This window comes from Chenopodium album, chromosome 4 (assembly GCF_948465745.1).
Source record: "Chenopodium album chromosome 4, dcCheAlbu1.1, whole genome shotgun sequence".
Taxonomy (NCBI): domain Eukaryota; kingdom Viridiplantae; phylum Streptophyta; class Magnoliopsida; order Caryophyllales; family Amaranthaceae; genus Chenopodium; species Chenopodium album.
Window position 1 is genome coordinate 37,633,093 of NC_137837.1, and position 15,655 is coordinate 37,648,747.

The window sequence follows — 15,655 nt, forward strand, 5'->3', positions numbered from 1 at the left end:
TAACTAAGGAAAGCACAAACTAAAGAAATAAAGAGCAAAACTAAGGGAAACTAAAGAAATGAGCTATAAAATAGCATGAAATTCATCCTAAAAGAAGCCAAATGAGTGCCATAAATGACACTCATCAAATTCCTCCAAGCTAAAGTTTTGCTGGTCCTCGAGCAAAACAAAGCAAGAAAGAATAAGGATGAAAGACTTATTCAAAAAGAAAAGAAAAAGAAAGACTCATGATTAGAATATACACTAAGACTCACTGTCGTAGGATTCACGGTTGTTTTTAGCTACAACAAGCCATTTTAAACCCCTAGATCGCCCTAGAGGACGAGTAATGCTCTCGTAAGGGTACCCTAAGAGTTTAACCATAACTCTCCCCCAACATCCAAGAGGCAAAACCATAAAAAGAAAAGAAAAAAGGGAAAAGGGAAAACAAAACCTTTGCAAAATGGACTTACAAAGAGACTACATTGCAGATGAATGAAAATCTTTCTTAAGAAATCAAGGTATGCACGTTCCAAGATATCCAAGGTTGATTGAAACATAAGGTATGCTAAGCATAGGAACTAGACATCACAATCCAGGTTCATCTCAATTGATCTTACCGCGCTTTCCCCACTAGTCTCAAATCTTCCCTTAGTGAGCATCCCAATGATTCCTCGAAGGAATCGGAAAAAGAGATTTATTTAGGTTACTCGACAATCTTGACTATGCATCCCCTTTCCTTAGGAAATGACCCATGATTCCCTCCCTCGAATAGTGACTCAACTTCTAGGTCGAAAGGACTTTCCCAAATGTTGTAACGTAAGGCATAAAGGATGAAGGTAGGCTAAAATTTAAAATTTGGCGGTTTTCCTAAATAGTGAAGCAAAAGGGTGATCAATCCTCAACATCACGATCAAGAAATCACCAAACAAAAACAATAACACCCCCAAGCTTATTCAAAGCTAAAATCACAAGAATATGTACAAAAAGTGTAAACGCTTCTCCCCTAAGCTTAAATGAAGCATTGTCCTCAATGCTTAGAAGGAGAAAATAATACAGCAAAATATTTTTGAATGTTTTTCACTTTTTCAAATTTTTATTTAGTTTTGTTTTGTTTGCTATGCTTTGTCCTTGCCTATTTCCATCTTCGGACGACTTTTTCAATATCTGCACTTATTTGTCCATGCCTTTTATAATTAAGGACAACTTTTACTCATACACATTTGCCATTATTCACAAAGAAGATATAACACAAGCTTGCATCAAGGGAACCACATATCCCAACTCTTTCACCACAAACTCCATCAAGAATGATCAATTGCTTCACAAAAAACAAGAAAAGAAAGAAAATGAAACAAAAGGCCAAAGATCTAAAGATGTGGCTTGAAAAGTAGGTAACAGGCTCAAATGGTTGCAAGAAGGCAAATGTAATCCTAAAAACAAAAAAAATGAAACAAACTATCCTAAAAATGAAAAGTACCACCCCAAAAAGATGCCTTTGTCCTTCCTAGAAAGCTCGGTCTCGGGTTGAAGAATCATAAATCAAGCTTTATAGATTAGGTCCGCAATAGTCCAGGATCCACGCCGCTCATACAAAATAGGTTGAAGGCTTGAAAAACAATGAACCTCACATGGATGTAGCAAAAACTCACTAGTGGTGTCAAATCGACTATAGGGAGCAACTACCAACATGCCACAAACAAGTAGAATCCGGCTTCATGATCCTCCTAGTTCAAACCAACTACCCTAGCATACACCTATCCTAGAGTCAACCAAGCATAGTCTCAAACCGTGCATACCTTTTCTACCTAGGAAGAAACTCATTCAAAAGATAAAGTCTAATGTACAAAGTCCAATTCATAACGAAAACAAAAAAAAAAGGCTGAAAAACAAGCCTCAAAAGCATACCACATACCAAGACGAGAACAAAGTAAAAATAAGGGAAAAAAAATAATAAAAGGAAAAGAAAAGAAAAGGAAAGCCATAGATAAAGGAAGAATAGGAAAAATCGAGGAAAGAACTAGAAAGCAAGTTAAACACATATATCCCAATCGACATACAAGTGATCGAATGACAACATCGTCAACGATCTCAAACACATTACGTGTTAACAAGCAATCATCCTCGAACTGTTCAACTTCCCCTAAACTAAACCTAATCTATGCATCCAAAGAAAATAGCGAGAAAAATTAGAAAGGTCCCACCGGGCTATTGATGCTTAGCATAATAAACAAAGGCGAAAGAAAGAACCATCTTCGTTGCGCTCCAAAATTGTAAGCATCATCAAAAAGCCATGTGAGAACAAGAAAAGTAAAAGAAGCTATAAACAAAGAAAAAGGTTAGTAAATTCAAAACAAAAGAAAAAGATACTTAAAAGTAAAACTAAACGAAGCTAACAAAAATACTAAACAACTGAGCAAAACTAGGCTAACAAAAACCAAAACGAAAAGTAAAGAAAAACTAAGTAAACAACTAAACAACTAGCTAACTAAAAGGCACTAGACTACAAGATTTATATTCAAAGGGATTTGGATTCAAGAGTTTTGGATATAAGGGATCAAGAATCAATCAACATCATTAAAAGGAAAACATCACAACAACAATGGCAAAACAAACTCATGGGACTAGCAACAAGTATCAACAAGACTAGAGACCAAGATAAGAAAACCATCATGCAAGAGGCAAATAAAATACAAGGTAAGCAACAACAACAAATATTGACAACCGAGATACAAAGAAGCTCCCCCAAGCTAAACATGAATACATCTCAACATCCCAACAATACAAATCAAGCACATAAACATAAGGGATGGAGGTAAGAGGCACAAAAGAGAGGGAACTAAGACTCATCATTACCACCACCACTTGGCCCGGCCTCATTAGAATCATTTTTGCCCATGTAGTCATCGAAGGTTGGGGGTGAGTAAGGAACCCAACCTCCGGTGAATCCCTCGGCCCAACCATAATGCCCCTTGAAGTTATTTTGCTGCCAAGGGGCAAGAGGTGTGAATTTCTCGGGCAAGGTAAGCTCAAATGGATGGTTAAGGTGCACATAGGGGTAATTACGGTCACCTCTATAGTCACACCCTCCAGGAGCACGGTAATCGTAGTAACCACGCTCGTTCGAGTAAGAACGAGGCATGGTGCCGGGTTCTAAAGGCCCTTGCCAATAAGGATGCCTATGCGAAGGTAATGGACCTTGCTGGGAAGGAAAGTAAGGATAGTTAACTGGGAGAGTGATGCTCCCTCGGTTAAACTCTACATCATAGAGTTGTTGTTGTTGAATGAACATACCTTGTTGCATATCGGAAATACCTCGCATTTGGGAGTAGAGGGCCTCAAAATCTTGGTCATACAAGCCCTCTAACCGGATTTTCAACCCACTCATTTGGTTGCTTAGGGCCTCCAAGTCGGAGCTAGCAAATTGGGGTTGTTGCACTTGCCCTTATTGTTGTTGTTGTCGATGGTGATGTTGTTGTTGTTGATGTTGATGATGATTTTGTTGTTGTTGATGTTGTTTTTCCTCATCTTCTTCTTCTTCTTCTTCCTCATCGGAGTCAAAGAAGGGGCGACGGAAGCTCTTGGGGACATGCCACACATTAGGGGTGTCCGTCCGGTGGAGAGATGTCAAAGATGGGTTGGTGTAGACACCCATTTATGTCTCCCCAAAACCAAACCCAGTGATGAGTACCTTTCACGTCGAATCATAATCGAATGAAGTGAAAGTGTGGAAAGTTTAGTGTTGCGGATAGTTTTAATTTCTTTTCTCTTCTCTCTGTTTTTGAAAACCTATTTTAAGAAAACAGCCAATCCAATTTGGTTGGTCCATGATATGGGTCCAATAATAGTGTAGTTGGATAGGTCTTGAAAAGAGCTTTCCAACGATAAATTATGAGCCCAATTCTGATAAATATTGAGGAAGTTATGGCCAAATTACTGAATTGGGCCTGGTTTGAGCCTTATATGCGGCCCAATGATCTAGAGGAGGGCCTAATATAGATTTATCATTCCTAATGCAATTAGGAATGGTCTTAATCTTCTAGATTCTTCTAGAAGGTTCTTTTCATTCCTAATTCGATTAACATTGATAAATTGACTTTTGTTGACTTATTAGAGTTTAATTAGAATCAAAGAACGTTTTTTGAGGAAAATACGATTTTATCCTCCTGTACGGCAATTTCTATCTGATTTTAAGAAAACGCGTCGATTTCTTAGTCAGCGCCAAAGGCCAGCTGTAGCGCCTGACGCTACGCTTGGCGCTTGGCGCTAGCCTTACGGCCTGGCGCTAAGGTCAGCGTTTGTCGCTAATCTGGCTTTTTGCGTCAGAACTCTGTTTTTGATGTTTTATCTTTTTGGCTGATTTTCTCTATAAATAGTCTCCTAAAAACTCCGTTTTCATTCACCAATCCTCACCAACTCTCATCAAAATTTTCTTAATTACTCTCTCTCTCTCTCTCTTTTCTAAACTAGACTTCTATGAAATATAAAAATTTCGCATTCATTAGACTTAGAAACACCTAGCCATATTCGAAGTTGCCTTTGCCCTAGACGTGAAAGGTTTAATTTTCGAGGGTTTGGTCCCAAATCTCTCTTTCCATTATTTAATTTAATTGTTGTTTATTATTTTCCTTGAAGTTACTAACGTGTGTATTTTGTTGTTAGAAAGAGGTACGAGGCATCCAAGTAAGTGCTTTAATAGTTTTTATTGATATGATGTTGAAATCATGCTTAGGTTGTTATTATGATATTCCTACTATCATGTCTAGGGTAAATCTAATACTAAGTATGATTGTTATGATGCCTTTTATGTTCTTCCTAATATTTATTTTTGTTAGTATCATGTTAGGGCTAAATATATGATTTTTAATGTTTAGTGAGATGCTAGGGTTCGTTATTAATCTTGTTAGAATCATGCCTAGGATCTTGCTATGCTTTAACATGATTATGATTATTTTCATTATTATTTATATTATTTATATTATTTTTATTATTATTATTATGTTGCTTGATATTTATTGTTATTGCTTGATCACGCCTTTTATGTATATGTAAAGGGAATTGATACTTGTAATCACACTTAATAAGATATTTAATAATCTTATTTAGGGTTAATATGATTATAATTCAAGTTGTTTTGGGGTTTTTTGTCCCTCGGGAGAGTTACAACACGAAATCTGATCCGGCTGAGCTGTACCTGCAAAATAACGGAAACTCCGGGTGGTTGGAGCTCCGCCTCCGACGGTCAAGTTAGTAACTTGAAAAAGAATAAAGAGAACGGAAATTTAGGTGGGTATCTGCTCGGATTCCAAGCTCAGGTCTTTCTCTGATGTGAGATAATGCAGGTGTCATAAAATGGTAAAAACGTGCCCTCAAAAAGAGGGACATCTCCCTATTTATAGGGTTTTTGGGATTTGTGCCCCTGATTAGGTCACTGAACCCTAATCATTGTTGGGCTGCGCCGCTTTGCGGCTTTCTCGAGATTTGGGCCTGAAGGCCGCCTTTTTCCCTTAATTTCTGGAGTGACACGTGTCAGGCGGATATTGGTCCACTTTAGGCCAACCTGAAGCTGACACGTGTCGCCTTCTGGTTGGACCACGTGGCGGGGTAAAATTACCCTAAACATTTGCCCCTCACAGATGTGACGTGGCACGCCACGTGGCATCTGTGACATGTGTCACGCTCCGATTGGTGGTTATTTTACCATAAAGAAGTAACCGTTCACCTTCCGAGTAAATTACGGAAATGCCCCCGTATTTACCCTCTATATATAGCCGTTGACCTTCATAATTTTGTACGTTTACAAAAATTTTCTAGAGAGAAAACTTTGAGAGAGTAGAAGTCATCCGTTTGAGTTAGGCGCAAGCAAGAAAGTTCGTTCTCCATCAACCCAGCCGGACCCGCCTATCTTCATATATCACATCCAAAGGTACCGTCTCTTCCTCTCTCAGCTCTTTTTCTTGTTTCACCGCTTGTACATATTTCTTGCAATAAATGGATGCATCACCAACACACACGGCACAATCTAGGTTAGAGTCCAGCCGGTCACCAGGGACGGCTGAGTCTAGGACTGGGAGTGCCGTCTCGGGGTGTTGGGACCACCCTTTGCCTTGGATTCCGACCATTTATGTGTCTATGCAGGACACAATGGCTCGGACTATGCAGACGACCACAGATCCAAATTACAGAAGCGAGGGCTCAGGCGACCAAACGCCTGAGGGAGAAACGTCTGGTCAGAGGGACCAGACGACTCTGGAGAGATCCCCTCCGCGCGCCCCTTCAACTCCCGCAAATTCCTTTTTGGAAGAATGCGACCAAGGCGGCGATGAGGCCGTCTCAGCTCCTTTGGCCCAAGATGAGGAGGAGACGGAGAGCGAAAGCTCTGCCTCCACCTCTGAAAGCAGCGATGACCTGCCCCCGCTTGAGGATAGCTAGGAGGAGGAGAGGAAGAAGTGGAAAGAGAAGGACGACCCTTTCAAGATCCACGTCTTTGCTAAAGACCGGCTCCAAATGGAGGAGAACTTAAAGAACTTTACACAAATGCACCCGTTAGGAGATGGGTATAGAATAATAGTGCCGCCTGAGAATAGCACCATCGCCTGGGAGGATGATCAAGAGAACGCCAACAGCTACTTTGGTTGTTATGAGGCGGCGTTCAAGGCTGGTCTTCGCTTTCCCCTTCACCAGGCGGTGAAGGAAATATTGAGAGGCTACGACCTCGGAGTCTGGCAACTTACCCCCAACTCTTGGACAAATATTTTGGGGTACGTTGCCGCCTGCGAATTTCAGGGGCTCAACCCCGTCTGGCAGGCTTTTGCTTGCATGCACTATCTCAGCCGAAGCCCAGGCGGCTGGAGGGCGTGGTACACTCTAACCACGCATCCTCAATACATGATGACCTTGGACAAGGTCTCCAAATTTGACGCCTGGAAGCACAGGTTCTACCTGATGTCGGCTCCCAGCAGGCGGGAGAATTATGAATTCCGCCAATATAATAAGAAGCCGGACCTGATGGGCCGGAAGTGCGCTCTTCCCCGGATCCCTGAGGAGGATTTTGACAAGATAATTGAGGCATATTTTTTCGGCCTCACAGACGCGACCTTGTCAACCGGGGAAACAATAAAAGTTCCCAAGAACTGGATCCCCAAAAGCGCCTGGTTCAGGGATGAGTGCTTCCTAGCCGCCTGCGGGCTAGGACACATGTTTAACAAACGTATGCGCCTGAGTTTATATCCGTCTGTAGTGTTTTTGTATCAGAATTGATTTATGATATTGACCAATCTCTCTTTTTTGCAGAAGAAGCATTAAACATGCTGCAGACAGAGAAGACTCCCCATCGATCCTCTGCACTCATCCGCAAGAAGCTTGCGGAAAAGGCTGCGGCTGAGGTAAAGGCCAAGGTAATAAACGCCTGGCCCTTTTTTAAATTGGTCTTAAATATTAATTTTCCCGGATGCTAACTTTAACTTGGTTATTTTCGCAGGGGGGAGAGGTTGGAAAGACGTTTGAGAAGCATCTCAAACGGGCTAGGGAGGAGACCCCCACCGTTCTCAACAAAACCAAAAAATCCACCTCCGCCTCAACTCCTGGCGCCTCAACCGGGAATCAACATATGCGGATAGCGGGGCGAAACGAGAGGATAGGCGGCAGCCTGTGCCTTGATCTCGTCAACCCCTTATCAGCAGCCGGGGGGTTTACCACACCTGCAAGCGGTTCCCGCTTGGCCGGCTCTGAAGGTAAGAACCCTTTTGAATCCCCGCTTGAGCTGGGGTGGCCTTTGCGGGTGAAATCCCACTCTCAACAGACGTAGTCTTCAGACGGTCGGCAACAAATAGGTGCTGCCTTAGTTTCACACTCATCACGTATTGATTGTGGTGCAGATCAATCTCCCTGCTGGCCAGACGTCCAGAAGCATGCCAAGGCCATGCTTGACGCCGTCCGGAAGAGGGATAAAGACAACATCCCTGGGATAGAGACGTTCAATCTGGAACGCATTCTATCCCTTCTGGCTGAGGTAAGAAACTTGTCAATATTTTTTTTTATCCCGCCTGCAATACTCATACCGCTTGCTCTTTTGCAGGCTATGCTGCGGGTGGACGGGCTCAAACGTCCTTATTCCCACAAACGGGAAGAGGTAAAAAGGGCCAAGAAGTCCGCCACAGACGCTGATAATATTGCTTTACACTCGACTATCGTAAATGAACTTGAAACTAAAGCAATCATAATGACACAGGCGTATCGAATCCAGCAGCTGGAGGCGGATCTGAAGACGGCCAACCAGCGGGTGAGTGATGCTGAGACGGCCCAGAAGAAGGCAGAGGAGGCCCAGAAGAAGGCGGAGGAGAGCGTCAAGAAAGCTGGCGAGACGCTCAAGAAGGCCTAGGCAGACCTTGACACACTTCAGGGTGTTTCTGAAGAGAATACCAACCTGAGGACCAAGGTTGAGAAGCTGGAGAAGGAGGCTGCTCAGGCTCAGATAAACTTTGGAGCAACCCTGGAGGCGGAGCAAAACCGTCTAGTTGCTGAGAGTAACGCTAAAAATGACGCCCGTATGAAGATCGCCTGGGCTGCCTTGTACCCAGACGCGGATTACAGCATCTGGGCACTGGCTCACAGTTATGCCGGGTGCATAGTGTACTTGAGAGACAGAGGTGAGCCAGAGCCTGAGTCCTTTGAAGCCCGGGTCAACTCTAACAATGAGCCCCCCGCGCCTAAGAAACCTGGTCCCGGTGTAGCACAAGAGATTCCCTTAGACGGTGAGGAAGAGGACCAGGAGGAGCCGCCTGCAGGCCAATAATGATTTTTCAGCAGTAGTATGCCAATTTCTCTTTTTTATCTTTTCTTTTATTCAGCGGCAGTATGCCAAAACTTGTTTTTCCGGCCTGCGTGCCGAGTATATTTGTATTTACCGGCTGTGGAGCCGGGTTAATTAACAATTTCTCCTTTCTCCCGGACGTGGTCCGGTTAACATTTAATCCACTACAACCGTTTGGTTGGGTGGAATTTAATGAATGCACCGACTGAGTCGGTTTTGATCATCTTGCGTTTGCGTTTGAATTTCAATTTTTGCGAATTTTAATTTTTGCGAATTTTAATTTTTCATTCTTTCCTAACTTATCAAAAGCATGCGGCGATTTGTTGCCTAACTTATCAAAAGCCTGGCTGTCCTTGCCCCTTGACGGCTGTGTGATTGGTTTCAAGTGGAGTTGGTTGATTAACTTGGAAACGTCTGATGTTGCAAAGAGCATGATACGTTTGTAGGTCAATCAATCACAGTAGTGATTGCCCCAAACCAAGTGCACAGCCGTACACCAACAGGCGTTCCAGTCACTACCCCGACGGCGTTTGTCCGTCTTGGTAGAGATTTCATAGCCATTGAACAACTCTTTTGCCCCAATTGGGATAGAGAGTGTAATTTTGGACTAAATAACCTAAGTGAGAACTTCAGCCGGTGACCGACTGATGCCCCAGGGCATCCGGTATTCGGTAACTTGATCGTTCTTCACAAATCATTCTGGTTAGATGGCTATGAGTTGACCGATTCGGTCATTCAATTTTTGCCATCTGCATAGGTACGTAGAACCGACAAATAGTATGTTCTCTGCGACGATTGCACCCGGAGGGGTGTCGCCGGACGCCTTTGTCCATGTTGGGACAGACGATTTTATAAAATGAGCAACCATCCAGCCACTTTAGCCTTTGGTCTTGTTTAGGACCGGTTGTATAGCCACTAAGCGTTTTTGTGCTTAGTTTTTAATCGGTGAATTTACACTAAGTGTCGAAGTTAGTTGGTTAAACAAAAAAGCCTGTCTGGGTATTACCCAGACGGACAGGCAATTATTAAATCATACCAAGTATCAAACTTAATTAAATAAACAAAGGATTCATCTGAGTATTACCCAGGCGGTCAAGCAAATGTAACCTTTACTAAGTATCAAACTTAGTCAGGTAAATGAAGAATTCGTCTGAGTATTACCCAGGCGGATAATAAAAAAACAACAAAACAATTTTGCAAACAAAGTCTGAATCTTCATTAATTGACTTACTGTTTACAAAAAACTTACATTGTCAGAAGTAGTACTTTTTCAAATTGTCTACATTCCAAGTTCTAAGCAGGCGCCTGCCGTTTGGAGTTTCCAGGCGGTAGGTGCCGTCTCTTACTTCCTCGTATATTCGGTAGGGGCCTTCCCAATTTGGAGTCACCTTTCCCTGCTCATTGGCCTTACTGGTTGCCTCCATTTTCCGTAACACTAAGTCGTCAACTTTCAAGGGACGCTTGTGTACTTTTTTGTTGTAGGCTCTAGTCATTCTCAGACGGTAAATCTCATGACGCAAGGCGGCATTTCCCCTGCGTTCTGGGAGTGAATCCAATGCCAGGCACATTGCTTCCCATTTTGCCTCTTCATCATACAGCATGACTCTGAGAGTCGGCTCGTAATGTTCGATGGGCAAGACGACTTCAGCACCGTAAACCATGAGAAATGGGGTTTCACCGGTTGCCCCCTTCGCTGTTGTTCGGATGGCCCATAGGACATGGATTAACTCTCTGCCCATAATCCACCAGCTCTTTCTATTTTCTTCTTAATGCTGTCTGAGATGAGTTTGTTGAAGGCTTCAACTTGGTCGTTTGCTTGGGGCCGGCCAACAGATGCAAAATAGCTTGAGATCCCCTGATCTCCCAACCAAGTTTTTAGCTGAGGCGTCTCAAATTGAGGTCCATTATCAAACAGCATAGACATAGGTACCCCATACCGGGTGATAATGTTTTTCCAGATGAGTAGCCGGACGGTGAATAAGTCTGCCAAATTTTTGGCACTTGTCACATTTCTTTACCAACTCCTTGGCGTCTGCCTCAAGAGTAGGCCAAAAATAATGTCGTCTGGCTCTGACGGCTAGGGACCTGCCGCCTATGTGGGAGGCGCAGAATCCCGAATGCAGGTCTTCGAGAAATTCCTTCCCCTTTTCAGGGGTGACACACTTCAACAGGAGCTTAAGAAACCCCGCCTTGAAGAGTTCTCCATTTTTCAACTCGATGCTTGCAGCTCGCTTCTTCAGGACGGCTGCCTCCTGTGGCGAATCAGGAAGTGTACCGTTTGAAAGATAGGCCCGGATGCCATCCATCCAGGTAGAGCTTTGGTCTAGAAGTCCAATGGGATCTTCATAGATGCTTCTCTTTTCAAGAACTTCCCAAAAGACTGACCAAGGCGTATCATGGCAGGCGGAAGATGCCAGTTTTGACAATGCATCCGCCGGGTTGTTTTCCGACCTAGGCACTTGATTCAGCCGAAATTCTTCAAGTGCGCCAGCCTCTTCTTTGACTGCCTGAAGATATTTGATCATAGCCAGATGAGTAGCCTCGTAGCTTCCCTCATACTGGCTAACAACCAATTGGGAGTCAGAATAGGCGTCAATTTTCATGGCCCCTGCCGCCTTACACATGCGAATGCCGGCTAGCAGGGCTTCATATTCCGCTTTATTGTTAGAGGCTCAAAACTTGAAGCGTAGTGCATACTCAAATCTGTCCCCTTCAAGAGACTCGTAGATTATGCCTGCACCACAGCCGTTCTTTGTAGAGCTCCCGTCTACGTATACTTTCCAAACCTGATCAAGATTATCCGGAGCCACCGGACGAGTCATTTCAACAATGAAGTCGGTAAACGCCTGACCTTTCACTGCCTTTCTTGGTTCGTAATTGATTTCAAGGCTTTGCATTTCAATAGCCCATTTCAATATTCTCCCGGATGACTCCAAGGTAGACATTGGCCGCTTGAGTGGCTGGTCGGTGTAAATCACCACCGGATGTGCCAAAAAGTAAGGCTTCAGTTTTTTAAATAACATATACAAAGCAAGGCCAAAATTTTCAACCATAGGGTACCGGAGTTCAGCATTTTTAAGAACATGGCTAATGAAGTAAACCAGGAGCTGCACGCCGTCTCGCTCAGCAAGGAGAACGGCACTGAGAGCATGATCTGAGACGGCTAAATACATGTACAACGTCTCCCTTGGCAAAGGACTGACCAACCTAGGTAGAGAAAGCAAATGCTCTTTCAACCTCTAGAATGCCGCCTCAGCATCATCCCCCCATTCAAATCTGGTCTTCTTCCTGATTGCTTGGAAGAAGTAGAGGCATTTGTCGCCTGACCGGCTGAGGAACCTCCCCAAGGCCGCCAGACAACCGGTGAGTCTCTGCACTTCCTTGACAGAACGGGGTGACTTCATGTCTATCACCGCCTGTATCTTTTCGGGGTTAGACTCTATCCCCCTTTGATCAATCAGGAATCCGAGAAACTTCCCAGACTCAACACCAAAGACGCATTTCTTTGGATTTAACATGACCTTATGCCGCCTGAGGGTGGTGAATGTTTCTCGGAAATCAGCAAGGTGATCCGTCTGTAGCTTGGATTTGACTATCATGTCATCAATGTACGCCTCCACATTCCTCCCAATTTGATTAATGAAGACCGTATTAATCATCCGTTGGAAAGTGGTAGGCGTATTTTTCAAGCCAAACGACATCACAGTATAACAGAATAACCCTTGATCAGTGACGAAGGTCGTCTTCTCTTGATCCTTTTTCCACAGGGGTATATGATGGAAGCCGGAGTAGGCATCCATAAAGCTCATCAAGGCGTGACCGGCTGTAGAATCGACCAGACTGTCGATCTTTGGAAGCGGGTAACTGTGCTTTGGACACGCCTTTTTGAAGTCTGTGTAATCAACACACATGCGCCAGGTCCCATTCGGTTTCTTAACAAGAACCACATTGGCCACCCAGTCGGGGAAGTTACAAGGCCGAATGAACATGGCGTCTAGATGCTTTTTGACTTCGGCAGCTGCCGCCTGACTTCTTTCCTCACCGTGGTTTCTTTTCTTTTGCCGGAGGGGCTTTATTTTGGGGTCCACGGCAAGTTTGTGGACAGCGAGATCCGGGCTAACGCCTGGCATCTGTTCCACTTCAAAGGCAAAAATGTCTTTGAATTCCTTCAGCAGAAGGTGCAAGCTTGCACCCAAGGTAGCATGAGCAACCGTCCCCACCTTTACAGTACGTTCTGGACGGCTGTCATCCAAAACGAGATCAATGTTTTCACCAGCCGGTTGGGGACGGAGCTCATCTGACCGTTCACCGGTCAGTGATTACTATTTTTTCTCTTTCTTCACCTCCACCAGCAGAGGTGCCTTTCTTTTCTTCCCGACTGCTGGTGGGGTAGGCGCTGAGTCGGCATCCTTGACATTGTCAAGGTCTATTGGTTCTTGGCCATCTGGGGCCACAGTGTCTCTGACGGCTGAGAGATAGCACTCTCGGGCCTTCTTCTGATCCCCATTCAGGGAACCAAAGTGCCGTCATCCCTCTCACACTTGATGAGCATGAGAGACGGGATGATGACTGCCTTGGCTACGTTAGGGTTTGGCCGGCCAAGGATAATGTTGTAGGCGGTCAACTCCTCAACGACCAAGAATCTGACGACAATATGTTGCCTTGGCCCTTCTTTCCCAACCGGATGGGTAAGTCAATTCTTCCGGCTGGGTAGACCATCCCACCCCCAAAACCAACCAAGGGGTGGGTGACCGGATGCATGCTGCTGACGTTGTATTTCAAATTTTGCAAGCACCGGAGGCTGATGATGTCTGATGAGCTACCGGTGTCTATAAGGATTCTTCCAACGAGTTGGTTGGCAACCTTACATTCAATGACAACCGGGTCATCATGCGGACGGCGGACGCTGCCCCTGTCCTTCTCAGTAATCAAGACGTCTAGGAAGGAGGTGCTTTGCAGACGCCTGCTCATCATCATCCTTGTCCATCTTTCGAAGATGGCTCTTGGTGCCCCGGATGGTAGGGCCACCACAGGAGAACCCGCCTGCTATTGTGTAGACCGGCTCCTTGTCGGTATCCAAGCTACTAGCAGGCTGGGGGGTAGTCTTGGAGGACTGACCCTTGTTTTCCTTTTTTGCCCCGGCTGGGGACTTAGAAATGTAGGACTTCAACAGCCCTTTGTCAGCCAGACGGTCCAATGCCCTCTGAAGATTGAAGCAGTTATTGGTATCATCGCCGACCTCCTCATGGAACTGACATAATTTATTTTTGTTCCGTGACTGAACATAACTCTTCATTGGATTCGGCTTTTCAATGGACAGCCGGTCCTTTACCTCCATGAGGATGGAGTTGCAGTCTTTATTAAACTCGTACTTGGGGACGTACGGTTTAAATTCTTTCTTTTTCTTCTGGGACGGCTGGTCAGAGTCATTAACCGCCCAGATTTCTTTTCTTTTCTTGCTCTCTTCTTTATTTTTGGCCGGCTGGATAGGCCGGCTGTCTTTCTGCTTGTTGGACTTCTTGGAGTCCGACTGGTTACCAGGCGAGCAGAGGTCGGTAGCTTGAATGTAGCTCTCCGCCTCCCTCAGGGCTGCCTGTAATGTGAAAGCCCCTTTTCTGACTAGGTCGAACTTAAAGTCGACCCGTCTCTCAGACCCTTGAAGTAGTATGTAAAAGCTACCTCGTCAGACAGTCCTTGAATCTGAATTCTGATCAAATTGAACCGTCTGACATATGAACGCAGCCCTTCTCTTTCTCCCTACTTAACAGTGCTCAAGTCAAGGCTTGTTTTCTTAGCAGGGATGTTCATTGAGAAGTTGGAAGCAAATAGGAAGGCAAGCTTCCTAAAATTGTCAATGGACCCGGCTGGCAAGTTGCCAAACAATTGTTGGGCAATGCCCTTCAATGTAGCCGGGAAGCATCGACACCAAGTGGCATCATCCAACCCCTGTAAATACATGAGGTTGGTGTATGCCATAAGGTGATCTTCCGGGTTGGTAGTACCATCATAGGTACCCACTAACACATTCTTAACCTTGGTCGGCTGTGCCGCCTCGGTTATCTCCCGGGTGAACGCAGAAGGTTGTTCACCCAGGCGTAGCAGACAGAGCTGCCAGTCCAGTGGCTTGACATTTTGATATGCCGCCTGACCTCCAAAGAGAGCTGGCTGCATGAAGTGAGGGGGATACTGTCCGTAAACCTGAGTAGGCACGTGCGGTACAGCTCCAATCATGTGAGGGCCAGAATGGACGGTATTACCGCCTGTGTGGCTCTCATGCAAGGAGGGTGCACTGCCTACAGAAATGTTGTTGAAGTTATCTGGAAAGTTTGACGTTGAAGCCGACTCAGACAGCGATTGGTTTCTCTTCCGGTTTATAATCTCCCGGGCATCGAGAATTGATTTTTTGCTTCCCACCGGCTGCTGAGTCCGGCGGGTGTTGTTGTTCCTCTTAGGAAGGAGAATTTTTTACCAATAAATGGTCCTGGCTACCTTCTCCTTTGGATGAGGAGTGGGCTGCCGTTCTCTGACTGACTTCCCCTTCTCTGGAGGAGTTTTCTTCGCCGACTGACCTTTACTTGGGCCAGCCCGGCTGTGGGTGATCAGCTCTTTAACTTCACCCTTGAAACTTGTCATGAATCTCATGAGTTCGTCTCGGGTGACAGGGGCTGATCCTGCGGCCGTTTGGGTTTCCCCTTCCGGCTGCCCAGAGGGTCGGCTTGTACCCGCCTGGGAGGCACCCCGCTCCAGAGTGTCTCTGGGCCGGATGCGCTTGATTCTGAGAGAGCCGTCTTCGGCTGTAAAGGTTTCGACTTGAGGATCTTCATCCTCATGGTCTGTAAACACTTCTAGGTCTTCGCCCAGACG